Source organism: Pinus tabuliformis, chromosome 4_1, assembly GCF_031772625.1.
Source record: "Pinus tabuliformis cultivar Carrire ecotype Pingquan chromosome 4_1, CPIR1, whole genome shotgun sequence".
Lineage (NCBI taxonomy): Eukaryota > Viridiplantae > Streptophyta > Pinopsida > Pinales > Pinaceae > Pinus > Pinus tabuliformis.
Window position 1 is genome coordinate 73,439,849 of NC_142303.1, and position 20,449 is coordinate 73,460,297.

Below are 20,449 nucleotides of genomic sequence, written 5' to 3' on the forward strand. Positions count from 1 at the left end.
AAATGGTCTACAACTCACGAGTTATCAAATAATCATAACTTTTTAAGTAAGCATTTACAATGAAACTTACATTTTCTTGATGGTCTTTAAGGTAATTCTTTTTTTTTTTGTTAATTTGGGAAAAATACATATATACATTACACAAATTTTTAAATTCTTTATCACTTACTTCACATTTTTTGGTTTAAAAAAAATAAATTTATCAAATACATTCCTTGAGAGTGGTCCATGGATAAATGCAATTTATAATTTAATATATATATATATATATCAACACATCAAACACAATTTATCAAGATTCATTTATATTTATTCAATTAAAATTACAAGAATCAAAATATTGAAATGAATAAGCTATCTAATGTTGGAATTATCATTAAACATATATGTTTGGAGAATTAAGATTTCAATATCAAATATTTTCATAAATCCAAGATATAAAATGTTGTAATGTAATTAAAATGTTTGTATTTGTTTGTGTTTTATATAGTTGGAAGATTATTAAATTACATATTAAATAAGGTTGCATAGCTTGTCTGCCTTTTAGTTTAATAAAATATTTTGATGTCATGATGTGTTGTATGTACTCTAAACAATAATAAAATTGTAAAATGAGTTATATGAACACTTGTTTAACCTTTTTTTAATTATTTTTTTTAATATAATTAAACATTTTTTTTGTAGATAAAAGTCATATATATATATATATATATATATATATATATATATATATATATATATAGTTGACATTAAAGATAATGATAACAAGTTAATATTGATTTATTTAATATTGAATGATGACAATTTTTTTATGATGATGATGGTGGTTAACATCTGCTGAGACCAAACATTGGTCTATCGGACCTAAAGAAACAAATTATTTATTTTGATTTAAGATTTTATTCCTATGCTCAAAAAGCTTGGAGAGAAGCCTCCCGAGCTCACTATAATTTTGACATTGTAAAAGGCTAGGAAGGTCAGTATTGTAACAAAGATTGTGAAACTGAGATCTAATGTGGTTGTACGCGGGGCACTCTAAGAGGAAGTGGTTTTCATCCTCGATGTTCCTATTCTCACATATATGGCAGATCCTTTCCATCCATGGCGTTTTAGGAACTACCCAACGACCTGTTTCACTATGGAGCTCATGAGAATTCGTTCTAATATTTGCTATATTAATTTTCTTCTTTGAGCTAGTTAAAATAGAGAGATACTTTTGATCTTCTAAGGTGGGGTTGATGACCTTCTTATAATAACTTAATTTTCTTTTAGCCGCTAAATCTTTCTCACACCACATTTTTTCTTTGAACTTAGAAGTAACAATATCTTTAATGTTATTTATGTTTTGCAATGCATCATTCTCGTTGATCTCCCAATAGTTTAACCAGGGCCTTGTGTCTTTATGCCACCCCCAGTTGAGCCTTAGGTGGTTTTGGCTGGAATTTAATGCTAGCTTAGGAAGTCTATGATCGTTTATGTTATTGAGTTTGTGCTTGTACAACAGAAACCTAATCATAGATAGGCTCTCAATAGGGGAAATACCTGCTTCTATAAAGAAAATAGGATAGGGTGTATTACTTTTAATTTTCAGGTTATAAGTTATAAAACGCTTCTGGATTTGCTCAATCTTTCTCCATGACTCTCTGGAGATGCTGCAACCCCAAACCTCACAGCCATATAAGATAACAGGAGTGACTAAAGTTTCAAAGAGGAACTTCTTTTTATCCCCATTACAAGGTTTGTTGTTTTACAATTATTTTCAAAACCAAAATAAGCTTTCCACCCCCCATTAATCCTTTTCTCAATGCTATGTTTCTAGTTGAGGTTGTGATGAATATCAATTCCTGGGTACTTGTAAAATACACTTCCTCCAAGTTATTATTGTCATACATAAAATTAACGTAAGTGTCCTTCTTGGATTTGATAATCAAAACTTTTGTTTTGTCAGTGTTAACAGTCATACCCATGGTAGAGCAGAAATCCTTAAGAAGCCTGAGTTGCTTATCAAGATCAGATGGACACCTTACCAAAAGAACAATATCGTCAGCATAGAGAAGAAGGATGATGACTATCCCAGCTAAGATCGTGCCATCACATCCTACTTCCTCTAAATAGCCTTCGAGCTTATCAATGTAAATGCCAAATAGGGTAGGGGAGAGGGGACAACCTTGTTTAACTCCGATGTTACACTTAATATCTTTTGACCACCCCTCATTGCTCTTTAGCTTGGCAATTACATTCTCGTATAACCTTATAGCGGTAGCTCTCAACTCGAGAGGAACCTTTAGCTCTTCTAATCTATTCCAAAGGTTGTATTTAGGAACCATATCGAAAGCCTTTCTAAAGTCCACAAAGCAACAAAATAAATTGGATTTATCATTACGACATTCCTCCACAATGATCCTAAGCGTAACGAGGTGGTCTATTGTTGAGTGATGTCTTCTGAAACCTGCTTGGCCTTTAGCCCACTTACCTTCACTTTCAAGCCATATGCTTAACTTCTTTTCCAAAGTACACATGTCATGTCATTAGAGTATAGATTGATATAATGAGAGTTGTACATGTTATTTTTACATATTTTTTTAAATTTATATTTTTTAAATTATTTTTTTTGTAAATTAAAAAATAAAACCCATAAAAATTGTCTATTCAATACTTACACCAATGAGAAAATGGAATTTTTGAATTTAATTACAAACCATTGGGGTTTATGGTACATGGTAATTAATATATAATGTTATTTTTCAAATTATTTATATTTATTGTACATAGTAATTAGTAATATATTACATAGTGTTGAAAATGCAACAAGATGATGGAGCTTAGTGGAAAGGAGTCGCCTTCACTAAGTGGGCCCGCAGGCTATTTTTGGCGCAAAGTCTATTTTTAGACATATGGGTCATGGTCCATGAGATGCAGGATGCTATTTGTGGATGATTGGTCATGTTGGTAAAAATAGATGGACTTCTATTTTTAGACATATGGGCGGTTTCTATTTTTAGACTGCTAGGCTAAAAATAGAATAGTCGAATATTATTAGCTCATAATAATATTTGGACTATAAACATTATCTTATCCTTTTGGAGCACTTCAGTTTGAGCTACAGATGTGGCACATGCAGCTGTCAGAAGGAAATACGCTTTTCTTATGGGTTAGTTGAGCTATTGCACGGTGGACTTCAGTTAGAACTCAAGTGGTTGAGTTTGGTGGAGTTGATTGTGGAGTTGATGGAGTTGTGTTCAGTTTGACTTGGTTAAACTAGTTGTATTTTAGTCTAACTAAAGAATACACTAGTGATGAGTTGTCTGAATTAAATATTAATTAATTCACTAATTATTAACTCATAAAGCAACTGAAGAATACATTAGTTAACTCAATGCATGTACAGTTCAGTGAAGACGGGTGTTAGAGGTTTAGATTGCTATCAGTTGTGACTATAGTTGTGCATGAGATCTTGCACAATCAATGGGATTGAGTTATGCCAATGAGGACTGCGCAGTGTGGGCCAATACCAAGGCAATTGTAGCTTGTGCTCACGTGATTTTCACTTTGGATTGTGCAGTGGAGGCAGGCAAAGCAGTGGAGGAGATTTGAACCTGTGACTTGTTCGGATCTGAGCTATAGTGTCTCAGGTGTAGGCACGGTTATTTTTCAGAGGGAGCATGGAGCTCGCCTTACCTTGACCGATGTCAAGTATGTACCAGGATTGAAGAAAAACTTGGTGTCAATTGCGATGCTGGAAGACATAGGCTCTGATGTAGTCTTCAGTAAGGGAAAGGTTTTCCTTGGACACATCATCACTAGACAAGTGAAGCAGATTGGTTCACGGGTCAAGAACCTATATGCTCTTGAGGTTCAAGATGCATACAAAGCCTTGAGCAGCGAGGCAACTGATGGAGACTTGGTGGTTGAGAGGGAGCATATATTACCTCTCAACATGCAGAGCGAGAAGAAGTCTTAGACGATTGTGGAGGAGCCACGATTGGTGCAGCAGCTTCAGGAGGTTGTGGAGCAGCCACAACAAGGGAAGCTGAGAGGAGATCGAGTAGAGACATCTACTCATGCGGAGACCTCCAGTAGGGGGAAACTTCGAGCCAGGTGGGCAGAGGGATTGCATGCAGCCATACCTCCAGGTAGGAGGTGGGGTGATGTGGATTGATTATCCCAAGGAGGAGGGGCAGGATCCTTGAGGTACCAAACCTCTTGGATGAGACCTTGCTACGGGAGCCCCGATGTGGAGTAGCAGGAATTGATTGATTGGGTAGAGACAGATGCGGATGGAGCGGCAGAGAGAGCAACAGTGCAGGGAATCCCAGGACAACGCATAGCTAGTAGGTTGCAGCAATGTGAGAGGCACAAGTGTTTTGCACAATGCTAGGTGGCACAGAGAGGTGTGCAATGGTGCGAGATGCATGGAGATGTTGCAATAGCGCCGATGTCAGAGAGGGAGCACTTTTCAGCAGCAGGTAGAGCTTCAGCATCAGAGTATGTTCCTAGCCCAACAGAGTGGTCAGTTGGGAGTGTTTTTGTTCCAAGTGTTGTTGGAGCAAGTGGACCGGGCAAATATGTTGCATGCAGAACATTGTAGAGGCAGGATAGGGGTTGCAGATAATCCATATCTTGTTGAGAGGGAGTGTTGAAAATGCAACAAGATGATGAAGCTTAGTGGAAAGGAGTCGCCTTCACTAAGTGGGCTCGCAGGCTATTTTTGGCGCAAAGTCTATTTTTAGACTATGTCTATTTTTAGACATATGGATCATGGTCTATGAGATGGAGGATGCTATTTGTGGATGATTGGTCATGTTGGTAAAAATAGATGGACTTCTATTTTTATACATATGGGTGGTCTTCTATTTTTAGACTACCAGGCTAAAAATAGAACAGTCGAATATTATTAGCTCATAATAATATTTGGACTATAAACATTATCTTATCCTCTTGGAGCACTTCAGTTTGAGCTACAGATGTGGCACATGCAGCTGTCAGAAGGAGATACGCTTTTTTTATGGGTCAGTTGAGCTATTGCATGGTGGACTTCTGTTAGAACTCAAGTGGTTGAGTTTGGTGGAGTTGATGGAGTTGTGTTCAGTTTGACTTGGTTAAACTAGTTGTATTTTAGTCTAACTAAAGAATACACTAGTGATGAGTTGTGTGAATTAAATATTAATTAATTCACTAATTATTAACTCATAAAGCAACTGAAGAATACATCAGTTAACTCAGTGCATGTACAGTTCAGTGGAGACAGGTGTTAGAGGTTGAGATTGCTATCAGTTGTGACTATAGTTGTGCATGAGATCTTGCACAATCAATGGGATTGAGTTATGCCAATGAGGACTGCGCAGTGTGGGCCAATACCAAGGCAATTGTAGCTTGTGCTCACGTGATTTTCACTTTGGATTGTGCAGTGGAGGCAGGCAAAGCAGCGGAGGAGATTTGAACCTGTGACTTGTTCGGATCTAAGCTAGTTTTGTGTGTAACAGGTGGAGATAGTACTGAGTACTTGTGAGGAGTATTGTAATATGCATTGTTACATGTTCTCAATCATTATAAGATACAGATAGTGTGGGGTTTTCAGCGGTATGCTTTCCCCGGGTTACATACTGTGTTAATGTGTGCATGCGATTGATGTTTCATTGTTTTTAATGCTGCTAAATTGATGATTAACGCAGAGGAGGTTATGTATTATGCATGTATTCCACAGTAGTGTATAATCGGGATAATCTCTGTGAATAAGTGTCATATTATTCAAAATTTCTACACATAGTAATTAATAATAAAGTACACAAAAGTCAATTCTTGTCATCATTACACAACAAGAGGGGAAATATTTCAACCAATCATATTTGAGATAAATAGAAATAAATTTAATTTCATAACGTTAAACTTTGGATAGATTTTAAATTTTTTTAGTCAATGAAAAACTTAATACGTTATATCTTACGAGCAAAAGGTATAATAATTATAATATCAATAACCAATGGAAACATATTATACTTATATTTTTATAAATATACGGAAAGAGTTTCTTTTAACATATAGAGTATATTACAAAAGTTATATATACTTGGGCAATTTGATAATGAGAAAGTGTTTTTTTTACAATTTTCAATTAATCACATGGAATTATTTTTTATTTCTATTTTTTAATTTTTATTATAATAGTAATAATTAAATTAAAAACTTTTTTCCTTTTTTTAGGTAATATACAAAGTAATTATTTTAAGTAATATATATAATGATTATTTCTATAAAGAAATTATTTTAACTTAATCCCTAATTAAAAACTAGTTGTTATGTTAGTTTGGATTAAATTTAATATTAATAATTTAATATATTGATAATAATTCACAATCTCTCTGTAAACCATTGGGAGATCGACGAGAATGTTGCATTGCAAAACATTAATAACATTAAAAATATTGTTACTTCTAAGTTCAAAGAAAAAATGTGGTGTGAGAAAGATTTAGCAGCTAAAAGAAAATTAAGATATTATAAGGAGGTCATCAACCCCACCCTAGAAGATCAAAAGTAACTCTCTGTTTTAACTAGCTCAAAGAAGAAAATTAATATAGCCAAGATTGGAACAAACTCTCATGAGCTCCATTGTAAAACGGTCGTCAGTTCCTACAACACCATGGATGGAAAGGTTCTGCCATCTCTTTGAGAATACACGGATGAAAATCACTTCCTCTTAGAGTGCCCCACATACACCATATTAGATTTCAGTTTCAAAATCTTTGTTGCAATACTGACCTTCCTAGCATTTTACGTTGTCAAAATTACAGTGAGCTCCGGAGGCTTCTCTCCAAGTTTTTTTGAGGATAGGAATAAAATCTTAAATCAAACTAAATAGTTCATTTCCTTAGGTCCGATAGACCAAATTTTGGTCTCAGTAGACATTAACCACCACCACCACCATCATCAATTAAATATTAATATAAATTATTTAATAATTTATTTTTCATTAACTACATTAGTTATAATTTTTTAACCAAAAACTAGTAGTTAAGGTTAGTTTTTTTTAAATAATATTATAGTCATAACCACTAATTTTGGATCTTGATGCATCTGAGATAAAAATAAAAATAAAAATTAGAATGTTGTTACTATGTATTTTTGTAGCTTTGTTGAGTAGAGAGACACTCTACAACCTAGTATAGGGATAATGTGCAGATGTAATGTAAGAAAGTTTGTTAACATTTTCACATGTCAGCTTATTATGTTGAATTTATATTAATATGATAAATTGTTAAACGTTTACATGTCAGTTAAAAGTAATATAGAGCCCAAGGGAGATGTTGTAGTGTCCGTAAAAAGTTAAAAGTAATAAAAATAATAAAATTTAAATTTGTTACATTGTAATTTTGTTTTTATTAATAAAATTATAAATAATTTTTTAGATTAAAAAAAACGCAATATACATATCACATTAAAATATATAAGTAACAACAAAAAGTTAACATCCCTTTTTCCTCATAAAATGGAATAATGATTATGTAACCATATTTAAATTTAATTATAAGCACATAAACTTAGAGTATAACAATAGGAGTTGTCTTTAGTGTGACTTTTTCAACTTTCCGTAATCTTGATTTGTGTTCAACTCACCGAAAAAACTTCCAAAAAGTCTCACTAAAGACAACTCGGATAACAATATGTTTAACCATGGATATTCACGTCCACTTTGCCATATATATTATTAACTTGTAAATAGGCTTTTGTTACAATACTATTGGTCAATACCATGGCTCATCAATACAACATGCCCAAAAACCATCTCTCATTTCATACTCAAAATATTTTATTTGAATTTAATTTTATAACATTTTTTTATTAAATTTAAAAGAAAAAATATTATTGCCCAAGACTTCTTATTCAACTTAAGGTGGATGAGAATGCCTAGATTGATTTTCAAGGGAATATGCTTAGTTTGAATGTTTATCAATGGTAGTGTGTTACATAATTTGTTAGGTTGCATTGACTTTTAATAAATTAAAAAAATCATATTCGTGTCTCCCATCCCACCAATTTCCCAGGGATTTGAGATTATTCCAATTCTAATGGTCCATTTTACAACAAGATGTGTGATTCCTTTTTTGTTTTCTCAAGTTAAATTAGATTTGTGCCACGTGGCTCCCAACCCAACAATTTCCTAGGGATTTGAGATTCTTCCAATTCTAATAAGTTCATATTCTAATTAGATGAGTAAATTAATATATAATCAAATTTTATTGATTTTATTTAGCAAAATGGTCCATTTTACAATCAAATGTGTAATTCTTTTTTTCTTAAATTAAAATTGACTCATAACCTTTTTCATACATGGATAATTAGGTAAATGTGTGCATTGGTAAGGCATTATTTGTGATGCAATAGTTTATTTTGTTATATTTATGAAGCCTTAGGCTATATCAATCACATTAATATTTTTAATGTGGTTGTACTAGTAATTACTTTTGAGATATATCTACACCTCTATCACATAAAAATATATAAGATATAAATAATAGCTGTAAATTAAGATCAATTTCACCATATAAATTAAAATAATAATTTTGTAACCATATTTAAATTTCATTAATAAACACACAAAAAACTTAATACTCACAATAAAATAAGATTTTTAACCAAGGATATTCACCACAACTTTTCCATGAATATTATTAACCATACCATACCATGGGTCAATACCATGGCTCATCCATACTACATGCCGAAGGACCATCCCTCATTTCACAATCAAAATAATACTTACAATTAACAATACTTTTAACCATGGATACTCACCCCACTTTACCATCGATATTATTAACCATACCACACTATAGGCCAATACCATGGCTCATCAATACCACATGCCCAAAATCCATCTCTCATTTCACAATCAAAATATTTTATAAATCCAGGGAGGTTGGAGCGGGAAGGGTGCTTCTAAACATCGAAGAAAAGTATAAAATAAAGTTCGCTTGGGGTCTCGGGAAAGCCACAAACAATCAAGCCTAAGTGCTCTCTCTCTCTAGCAAGGCTTGAAGAGCAACATCTCCAAGGGCATCAAGAATTTGACTATTGTTGGTGATTCAATAGTGGTTATCCAAAAATGTATGAGCCTTTATAGAAATGAAGAACTTTTTTCTTTTATTATTCTGAAACCTCTCCATTATACATAAGGGTAGTGTATATTCTTAGAAAATTAGAAAAATTAAAAAACCTCCATGTTAAAAGAGCTAATAATCAAGTGGCAGATGTACAAGCCAATATTGGAGCGAAATTAGAGAAAGGATCCTTGCTTATAAACCATCATAGTGATATATGTCATATCCCTTAAATATTACATTTATTGTAATCCTTTTGGATTATAGCTGGAGTGCAAGAATTATTATGAAAATGTAAGCAATTAAGAATGACAACATATCGAGGCTACGATGGAGAGTCTAAAGAGAAGGAAATGTTAGCTGGAAATTAAAGCACAAGTGAGCGCGCAGTAGAAAGATGGCCATGACTCATGACAAGTGGGCACTTTGCCTTTGGTTATTCATTTGGTAAATAAATAAGAGATCAGGAGAGTGCAACCATTGTACCATTGTAGTTCGAGTCAAGCAGAAACTAACGGTGATGGAGAGGGAGGAAAGCGGCTTAATAATGTTGCAGAATCAAAATGCATTTATGCTTGACAAGATGGGAATGAATGTTGGAAAGAATTAGCCGCTTATTTATAGTTGCTGGTTAAATCAGATCAATCATCATATTTCTCTGGTGCAGGGGAGAATAACAAGGAAAATGGCTTCTACGAGTAATGGAAGCAACAATGACGCTGAGGAGCCTAGGCACAACAGGAGTTTTGGGAAAATTTTTGACAGCTCATGTAAGCAAGTTGTCAAAGAGATTTCTAAGGAGACCAATGAAAATATGGTTGTTGTGTTTGTTCAATTATTTGGCCTTGAGAAAGACATGGAGGTGCTCCAAAAAACAATGGAACAATTGAATACTGGTGTTATGAATCCGAGACATAAGGTGGAGACTATCGAATTGTAGGTGGAGACAACCACTGTGGGCGTTCTAAAGGAGGTCTTCAGAATATGTGATGGCTTTGCTCCCTTAGTAGAGGGAAATGTTGGCACTGTGAACTGGATCCTGGTGTTGGTTTGCGTGGGGAACCAAGTATGCATGTTGAAGAGGCATTGGAAGAGCTCGAGCCTAGAAGTCGCGGGTAGCAAATGTTTTTTATTTGCATAATCTTATGTTTTGTCGAATAGTAGAATATTGTGGAGTCTTTTGGAAGATATATAGTCTAAAAGATGTAAAGAGTATATATATGAATAAGATAGGTAGCAATAGGGTCTCTTTGCTTGTATACTTGCACAATTATGAGACTAAGTTCTCCATGACTGTAAGGGACCTGGCCCATTTCCAACTTTATTAATGAAAATTGCTACCCGTTTCATTGAAAAATAAAAATAAAAAAAAAAAAAAATATAAAATATATATATATATATATATATATATATATATATATATATATATATATATATATTATTTTATTTTATTACATTTTTGGGCCAAGAGACACTCTCCATCCTAGTATGGAAGAGTTGTTGTAACGTCCAGTTATATTATGTTATCTAAACATTTTGACCTGGTCAAATTAAATAAAAATAAAAAATAAAATTATTATTTAAAAAAATTTGACTTAGTGAAATTATATAAAAATAAAAATTAAACTGAAAAAATAAAATTAAGAGTTAAACCAATGTAACAAATATAAATTACCTAAAAGAAAATGAATATAAACAATGTAAATAATAATATTCAAATATTGATTATGTTAAACAATCATTAAGTTAAGTGAAAAGGCATGTCTAAAAGACATGCCCAGTCACGAAAGGACACATGCTTAGGTATATATATGCGGGTCCTCATTATACTAATCATCACTTGTACATTTTTATATATAATAAATTCTTATTACAAATACTTCTGTGTATTTCTACATTAAGTCAACAAGCTATCAGTTTTGATGCTTTAGTGGTATCAGAGCCATGGCGCACAATATAATCATGCGAGTCTTTGAACGTTGTTCGCCGCACAATATGCCATCACATTTACGTCTTGAATGTGTTGAGCAGTTTAGTAAAATTTAATAAGCATTTCAATGAATAGAAAAATCATATGCAGAAGTTAAAGCATGTTGAAAGGAAATCGATAATAAGGAAGATGATGATGACAGTGAAGAAACGAAAAAAGATCAAGATGATGATCCAGATGAAGTTGATGTTGAAAGTAAAGGAGAAGGAGCAGATATCGAGCCAGTTAGAGAACTAAGTGATCAAGGTGATGATCACCATGTAACTCGTTCAACAATAGATATGCATGATGTTTTTGGTTATTCTGGCGAGGAAGAACAACCCGAATATGCTTCTCAGCATAGTCCAAAGCAAAGTGTTGGTAGGGCTACTTCAGAGGAGGGAGGAAGTGAACAAAGGGGATTACATCTGAAAGATATAATACATGATGAAGTGGATTCGTATGAATTAGAAGAAGAGAAACAATATGAGCAAAGGAAAAAGGAGAAACTAGTAGGTCCTCCCTTAGAGCTGGAGTTTCCATTACGCCCACCTCCAGGTTAGCCAGAATCAATGGATATTCCAGATGAGGAGAAAGAGAAGGCAACTTGAAAATCAAAGGCACAAAAGGAAAAGGATCTTGGAAATGTAGCTTATAAGAAGCAAAATTTTGAGGTTGCTATTAAGCATTATTCAAAAGCAATGGATCTGGATGATGAAGATATCTCCTTAACAAACAGAGGAACTGTCTATTTGGGAATGGGGAAGTATGAAGATTGCATTGAAGACTGTGACAAGGTTGTTGAAAGAGGGAGGGAGCTTCATTCAGATTTTAAAATGATTACACGACATTCGATTAAAAAAGGAATTGCATATGTTAAGATGGCTAAATGTTCTAAGGACTATGAGCCAACAATTGAAACTTTCCAGAAAGTACTTACAGAACATCGTAATCCACATACATTGAAGAAACTTAATGAAGCTAAGAAAGTAAAGAAATATTTGGAACAACAGGAAGATTTTGATCCAAAGTTGGCAGATGAAGAGCGGGAGAAAGGAAATGAATTCTTTAAGCAACAACTTCTTCCAGAGGCGATAAAGTCAGTAAAGGGCATTGCAGTGACAACAGCAAATATCAAGGCCATGCATCACAGTAAAAGGCACAGAAGCGACCCTGAGCAAATGTATCTGGAACTCAAATTGTTTAAGGAAAAAGGGTACCTAAAAGCTCGAGAGTTGAACAGGAAAACTAAGGCTATGCTTACATTTCTGGAATATCATCTATAAGCATTCAAGAACCCTCCGCAGACTTCCTCTATAAGTGACATTGTGATAGCCGATGTTCTCCATAGGTAACATGCTCTTATTCTATATTATACGATATGCAAATGGAGAAATATCACCTCTTACTCATGATACTGGGAGCCCTGTAATAATGTGTTCCCCAGATATAGTGGATTTTGTGTGCTACAATAATTATGATGATTCATTGTTAATTATTGGTGGGTTTCCTCTTAAAAATTTCAAGAGTACTCTAAGTGCACTGATTATAGCAAGACAAACTACAACATATCAACCTGATCAACAACAATAGTGTCTGACAATAATGTTGCCTCAACCGCAACAATCAACAGCGCTGCCACGTTCGTCCCCACTGCCATCCGACAGGCTGATGTGGTTCGAACTCTACCATTCCTGGTATCCTCCTTTCGACAGACGATACTTATGTGTCTTCCGGTTCAATCGTTCTAAAACAGTCAACTGTTTCAGAAGACAAACATTCCGTCGTCAACATTGTATGCAACCCTCCAAAACTCTCGCATCATTTTCAAACCGTGACATGACCCTACGATGACAGTGGTTAATAATTATAGAGTTAAATAATTATAAATTATAACTATAGAATTTATAATTATAAATTATATAATTTATAACCATAAATTTTAATTTAAATATATTATTAAAAAATCGGTAACCCTAGATTTAAGACAATGTTACCAAGTGAATTATACAGACAGAGGTGCCAATGGCGTCGAGTTACATATGACAAGATGAAAACAATAAACTGAAGGACACTGCCGAGAATAAGCTTTGAGGACAAAGTTTTTGAAGGAAGGGGCAATGTAACAAATATAAATTACCTAAAATAAAATGAATATAAATAACGTAAATAATAATAATCAGATATTGATTATGTTAAATAGTTATTAAGTTAAGTGAAAAGGCATGTCTAAAAGACATGCCCAGTCACGAAAGGACGCCTGCTTAGGTATATATATGTTGGTCCTCATTGTAACAACCATCACTTATACATTTTTATATATAATAAATTCTTATTACAAATACTTATGTGTATTTCTACATTAAGTCAACAAGCTATCAATTTTGTTGCTTCAACCAGCCTAGATCCATCTTGACTCCGGATCTATCAAGCTCTGAGAGGGATCAAATTTCTCGACATCCAAACCTTTCTTCAAGTTTTGCACTCAGAAAACAGGTTTTCACCTTGAGAGATTTGATCGCTCTCAACGCTTGATAGATTCGGAGTTAAGATGGATCTAGGTTGGTTATAATTAGCAATAAAATTATTAGCTTTTTTCTTGGGGAAAAATGTGAAATAAATTTAAAGGAAATTAAAGAATGGATATGAAGGATGAAGTGAGAAAGAGTTTGTGTGTTTTTGTTGATTGTAGAGTTGTAACTAAAGTGGGAGCTTAACTTCAAGTTTTTGTTCTTGTGTTTAATCACTTATGATAATATCTCATTTCAAATTGTGTAAAACCACTTCCAACAATGAAAAAGTAGAAACTTCTTCATACTTAGGATTCTAACTCTTTATGGAATGCTCCAATCGAATCTCTATGACAATGACCCCATAATAAGTGGAAGCATGCCATGCTTCCACTTAATGCAATAGTAGGCACTTCTTCCACACTAAGGGCTTTGACTCCTTCTGAAATGCTCGAATGGAATATCTATGGCAATGGCCCCACAAAGAGTGGAAACATGATCATGGCTAGAGGCTTAGATTCATTAAGATATACCCACATTACAAAATCTATATGAATAAACCATATGTTGGATGTAAGCACATGCTAATGGGTGCATAATACCCTCATACCATTCTCAACTCCATTCACATGCAAAGAAAGAGCAAAGAGACTTATTAAATAAAGACAAAATCATTTTAATGGTTACAACCAAAAACCCCAAGCGCGTGGGGCCTAATTTGTCTAACACACAATATCTTCCAACTACAATTTTGAGCTCTTCATTTTCCCTCTTGAACAAATTCAGGCATCACGACAATGATGCCATTGCTTATTCACGATTATCACACTCCACAAAATAAAAAGGGGGATGTCAATTACTAGAATCCAAAACATATTTTCCCTTTTAAAATGATGTAAAAGTCAAAGTGTCCACTATGAATTCAAATGGTTTTGTTTGAAGAAAGCCAAACATTCTACCCTTTCAACCTTTATAAGTTTACCAACATTGAATTTAGCCAAAGTTTTTTTTTGGCCAAAATTATAATTATGGAGTGAATGTTTTTAATATAAAAATAGATTTAACCCCTCAAATACCCTTATTGCAACTAATTGTATAATGTTAAAAAACAATTCATAATCATAAAATAAATTTGAAAAGATATCATTTAAATTTTCTACATTTTTACCTTTTTTCACGAAAATTCAACTATACAATTCTTTATTAGATAACAAATTTCATTATTTAAAATATATTTTAAAATACATTAATAAATTCAACACTTAAAAATTGCTCTTTTACAAAATTCACATGTCAAATCAACACACAAATTTTTAAATAAAATAAAAAAATAAAACACTCAAAACATCTAAAAGTATGCTCAAAATTATTATAATGTTTTTTACTAATAAGTTATTGGACAGAATGATTATAATGTTTTTACTAATAAGTTATTGGGCGTATAATCTAGAGTATGCTATTTCATAATTATTATAATAATTTTTAATAAAAAGTCATTGGACTTTGTTAATTATTACAAATAAAGGAGTAATTAATACGAGTGGTTGAGGTCGTGATGAGGCGAGAGCGGCGTGGGCACGGTTAGATTAATGGTAACCACGCGAAAGAGATGAAGATGCACGAGCTGTCCATTGCTTCGCACACGCTCCTCACGGGGCAAATGTCAGATATAACTTCCCCATCCCGAATTTATTTAGCCCAGCCGTTACCACAATATTTTAATTATTAATTTTATTATTTTTTATTTTTTATCAATATTATAATTAATTGTAAAAATTTTATTATTTTTTATTTTTTATCAATATTATAATTAATTGTAAAAAATTTATTATTTATTATTTTTTATCAATATTATAATTAATTGTAAAAATTTGGTGGTGGTTGCGGAGGTGGTAAATTTGTTTAGAAGACAAAAAAAAAATTATCCAAATTAAATTATTTTTTTCTAAAAAATTTTAATACTAAGAATGTTTCAATCTTGTTTTTATTGTGGAAATATATTCAGCATTATAAAAGAGTTGAGTAGAAAGAACAAATATTACATTGAGGAATTCAACCTTACGCATGATTTACAACAAAAAGAGTTCATTGGAGCTAGCATTTCGTGGAGGGCAAAAGTTCTTATTGCTCGATTAAGGACCAACCCACATCAACTTAGGTGTGAAACAGGGTGGTGGAAAAGGCCTAAAGAAGCTTGGGAAGAAGGGGTGTGTACATTTTGCATGTCTTGAGCTATGGAATCGGAAAAACATTTCATTTTGGAATATGATACATTCAAAGACATCAGAGAAAGTGAAAGTTATGAGAACATGTTAGCATCAGTTTCTTGGCATTGTTTTTTTAGCGAGGAGATTGTTGGGAGGTTCGTTCAGCTCATTATCAATTTGAATCATAAAAATATTAAATTGCAAAAAGCGAAAAACAGAGAACTAATGTTCTCATAGACTATTTTTAGTCTCATGAACCTTAAAATATCATTTTATTTCATATCAAAATCTTCACGTCACTCAAAGTCACTCAAAATTGAAACTCTAACAATTACCCAAATTAAATAAAATTTTAATAGATTTTTATTATTTTCTAAACAAATTTGAAGCCCCTCAAAAATTTATCCATTGTGATTACGTGGCATATTGTCTCTTTGTTTGTTTAGGTATATAATTGACACGTGTCAACTCTCAATTTTCTACCAACTTTCGATTACTTTTTAAAATGGCTTTGCACGTTTCGGGAGACTTTTGCCGCATAGCCGCTTTATATTGTCAATATTCAAACATTGACACCTGATAGCTGCTTTATATTGTAAAATATTCAAACATTGATTTTTTGAGTTCACGTGTAGAGTTTGCATACCCCAACCTCACATTGTAAAGGGCAACCTTAAATCCAAAAGAAAACAAGGTGACAGCGAATTTCCATGGACTATATGAATTTTCAACCAACGGAATATATGTGGAATATCATCCATCAAAATAACCGATTAAATTTAGGTAGGTAATTTGTTTGGAAATTGGAAGGTTGGTTTGTTAAAAATATTATTTTTGATAGAAAGGTATATTCAATATTTTCAGGTATTCTTGATGCAAATGGATTATACAATATTAACCTCTAATATTTGCAAAAAAAACATTATTGACTTTATGAGATATAAAGTGGTTTAATACATATTGTTATGGGGCAAATTTAGTAATCAGTATGGGTTTGGTAGGGTAAGTCATATATGATTTTTGGGTTATTTTCACATTTCAGATGGGTGTGGGTCACGTTTTCTTAAACAACAATCTAATTTCATCAATTTGTTGACAAAACAATGAAAAAATAAATTATTTATATAATTTCAAAACAAAATTAAAAATAAAAATTCATAAAACATTTAAACTCTCATAATTTTAAATAGACAATATTTTTATTTAGTAATTAAATATAATAAATGTATTCAAACCATTGAGAATTAAAATAACTAAATTCATATTAACATACCTTATCAAAAAAAAAAGTATTGAATGCCTTCATATCACTACAATCTTTAATATTATAATGTACTTATAAGTATTCATGATCACATTAGAATATCAATAACAAGTGAATATAAATAAGGACTAATGGGTATCCTTTAATGCATTAATGTAATATTTTGTCCCTCAAATTTAAATATATATAAAAGTTACATGTAGAATATACTTGAACAAAATTCAAGAAAATAAACTAAAAATTGGCATTAAAGACATACAACCTTTTTATAGATTATAAAAAATAACTCCACAAAACTATTCAATATTTATTTGATCTAAACATGAATTGAGAATCTCTATAATAATAGTCTATTTTTCCTTTACTATTATTATATAAACTTATTACAATACAAATAAGTGCATGGTCTTCCCATATAAAAGAAGAGACGAAGAGCAATTTGGTCTCGACGAGAAACAAAAATATTTGCATTTCAATACAATCTCATGCTCCAAAACTTAATATTAGATTTTCATTGATAATGCCATCTCAAGATTCCATATAAAAGCTTATGTTTATTGCTAAGAGCAAGCCCTCTTTTGATCACCCATCAATTATAAAATTTAGTTCTCTATACACATGTTAATATAGATTTTAGAAAACCATGTTCTCATCCATTTCACATGCTCCAAGATTAGTTGAAAAGACAAGTTCCTTAATTTTCTACTACTATTCATATAATTTGGAACCAATTGTGAGTCACAAAATACTTGAAAGGTGTTGAGGCCCTTCTCTTCCACCATCTTCAATAAAGACTTTAAAGCCAATAACTCTGGAAATTTGTGAGAACCCTCTACTAACCCAATTTTGAAGTTTATGAAGTGACTTTTGCTCAGAAATAAAACTCTTCTATGCATTTTGACCAACTCCATTGAAATATCCCCAAAGCCCTCTCTGATCAATTGGAGGATGTCTCAAAACTTGGACTTTGGCATTTTGATCTAAATTTTGATGAATTCAAATAAGTACCAAATATGAGCAACACAATAGAGAGTAGGGATATACTTATCTCTAACGCTATCAAAGTTTTTGGCAAGCTAGATTCCTCGAGGCACCAGTAATGGCAAGACCCAAAGAATCTTAAATATTTATTTCCAATTCAGGGCTTTAAACACTCGTTGACTAACCAGCCATGTTAACCTCCTTATGGCCTATCATTTTCTCCCTTTCTGCTCAAACTTTGCCAACACAATTACAATTAACCAATAGATGATCAATTATTTTATTTGTTTATTTAAATAAAGTACAATGCCCTCAACCAAATCTACTTATTTTTTGGAGAACCTCTTAGATTAAGGCTTTGTTCTTTAGGGAAAGCCACATAGATAATTTGGATATGAGTAGGACTCTTGATTTCCATATAACCTTCCACCATCATTCCACTTCATCCTGAGTTAGTTCTTCAAGCATGACATTATAGCCTAGTTTGTGAGTGTATTCACCTAAACAAGGATTCCTTAACTAGATTGACATGTCCTCTTTCTCCCTTGATCAAATCTGACATTTCTTAAGTTTTTATACATACCCTTTCCACTACCATTCCTTTGTGTCTGTCAAAAGCTCTTTGTCACCACTATTCCATCCTTGTTGCCGCATAAATGTGTTTATTACATCTATCACTTAACTCAATAACAATATTCCTTGGCCATGTGGAGAATCGATTAGCTGACTAGAAATACCAACAACTTCTCCACCACCAATACATGAATCTAACTTTCCCTTCATTATTAACTTTCCACCTCAACCAATCTACAACTAATGAAAAATGAAGCAAAAGCCTTCCAAAATATTGGCACATTATGTATGTATTGTTTTGTTTCCTTATCAAGTCCTCCATTCTAAGAGAGTTAATGTACTTTTTGTATTATTAGCTAGCTCCATAATCCATCCTTTGATATTACCATCCATGAATTTATGGCTACTAAATTCTTTCCAAAATGATATATTTATTTTATGCTCAACCTCCATCTTCCTTTCTTCTTACCAAAGTTTTCCATTTAACAAAGGGGATACCATCTTTCTCATACGTAACATTCCACAAGCAAAAAAAAAAAAAAAATCTTATTTATTTTCTCCCTAAGAGAGTCGTCTATTATAAAGCTTGGTTCCTTTCTCAATCATCCATTTATAGTCTTGCTTCCTATCGTCAATTGGCTTCAAGAAGAAACCTACATACTTAAAACCTCCTTAAAAGTCCACTTTCTAAAATGGATATGCTTGTAAAGTCCCCCTAACTTGTTCACCCTTTGTCCCATTAAAAGTGATAAAGGATTCCAACATATTTATCTCCATTTCGTTAAGCTTGGAAACACCTTTTCTATAACCATTGGAGAAAAGTAACACATTTTCAACAAAAGTGAGATGAGTAAAATAAAACAAACTTCCTATTTCTAAATACTTCAAGGATCCTATTCTCTTTTCCTCTAAGATAAATCTACTTAGACTTTCAACTATGATTAAAATGAGTAAGAGGGACAAGGGGCTTCCTTGTCTTAAAAATCTATAGGGCTTAAGGAAACCTTAAGTTCCTCCATTAATTAGAAGTATGAAAGAAACATATGTTAAACAACCCATTAATCACTTGCACTACAAAAAATATGCGAATTAGGATAAGTTTCAAACAAAGCTAGTTACATCTATTACATGCCTTTGACAAATATAGCTTCAAAACCTTAACATTCTATAAACGAGTTTTTTTTTTAAGTGTAAACCTTCCCAAGCCAGTCATATTGCTCCGTGAATGTGTCTCTCATCTAGGAAATCAATTTTCTCTTTGGAAATGGACTATATAATAATTTTATTTACCTTTGTAGTGATGATTTTATCTATAATCTCACATATACATTTACATAATGCAATAGGCCTAATATCCTCAATGGATGTTGGATTATCATTCTTTAGAATTGAAGTTATTAATGTTGAATTGAAGAGACCCAAGTCGTTCCTTGATTTCCTAGAAATTTGTACCACCTTTGAAAGATAATATTTCAACCCATCATAAAACCCCATAAAGAAATTTATAGTCCAACCATTCAACCCTAGACTCTTGCCACTTTGAAGAGAATCCAACATAGATTTCAATTAATCCTTTGACACTTCCTAAATTAATGTGGCATTTTCCTCCTCCCCTATAGAGCTAAGAAAGAAGGAAGTGGTCTCACTTTCTCTACTATGTTTATTATATCCCACTCTACAAACCACTAAAATGTGTAACCCCTGAGTTCCAACTCATCAATCTCTTCAAAGGACCTTACTTTATTCCCACATGCATTTTTCATTTCCCAAATGATGTTGGCATATTTTCAATGATTTTCATAGTTGTGGAAATACTTAGTATTTTCATCTATATTAGTTATCCACGAGGC

At 32.6% G+C, this 20,449-nt stretch overlaps 1 pseudogene; it reads left to right on the forward strand.

Moving 5' to 3' along the window:
* The first annotated feature begins 11,765 nt into the window (after nt 1–11,765).
* On the forward strand, nt 11,766–12,350 carry LOC149174215 (hsp70-Hsp90 organizing protein 3 pseudogene; annotated as a pseudogene).
* The last annotated feature ends 8,099 nt before the right edge of the window (nt 12,351–20,449 follow it).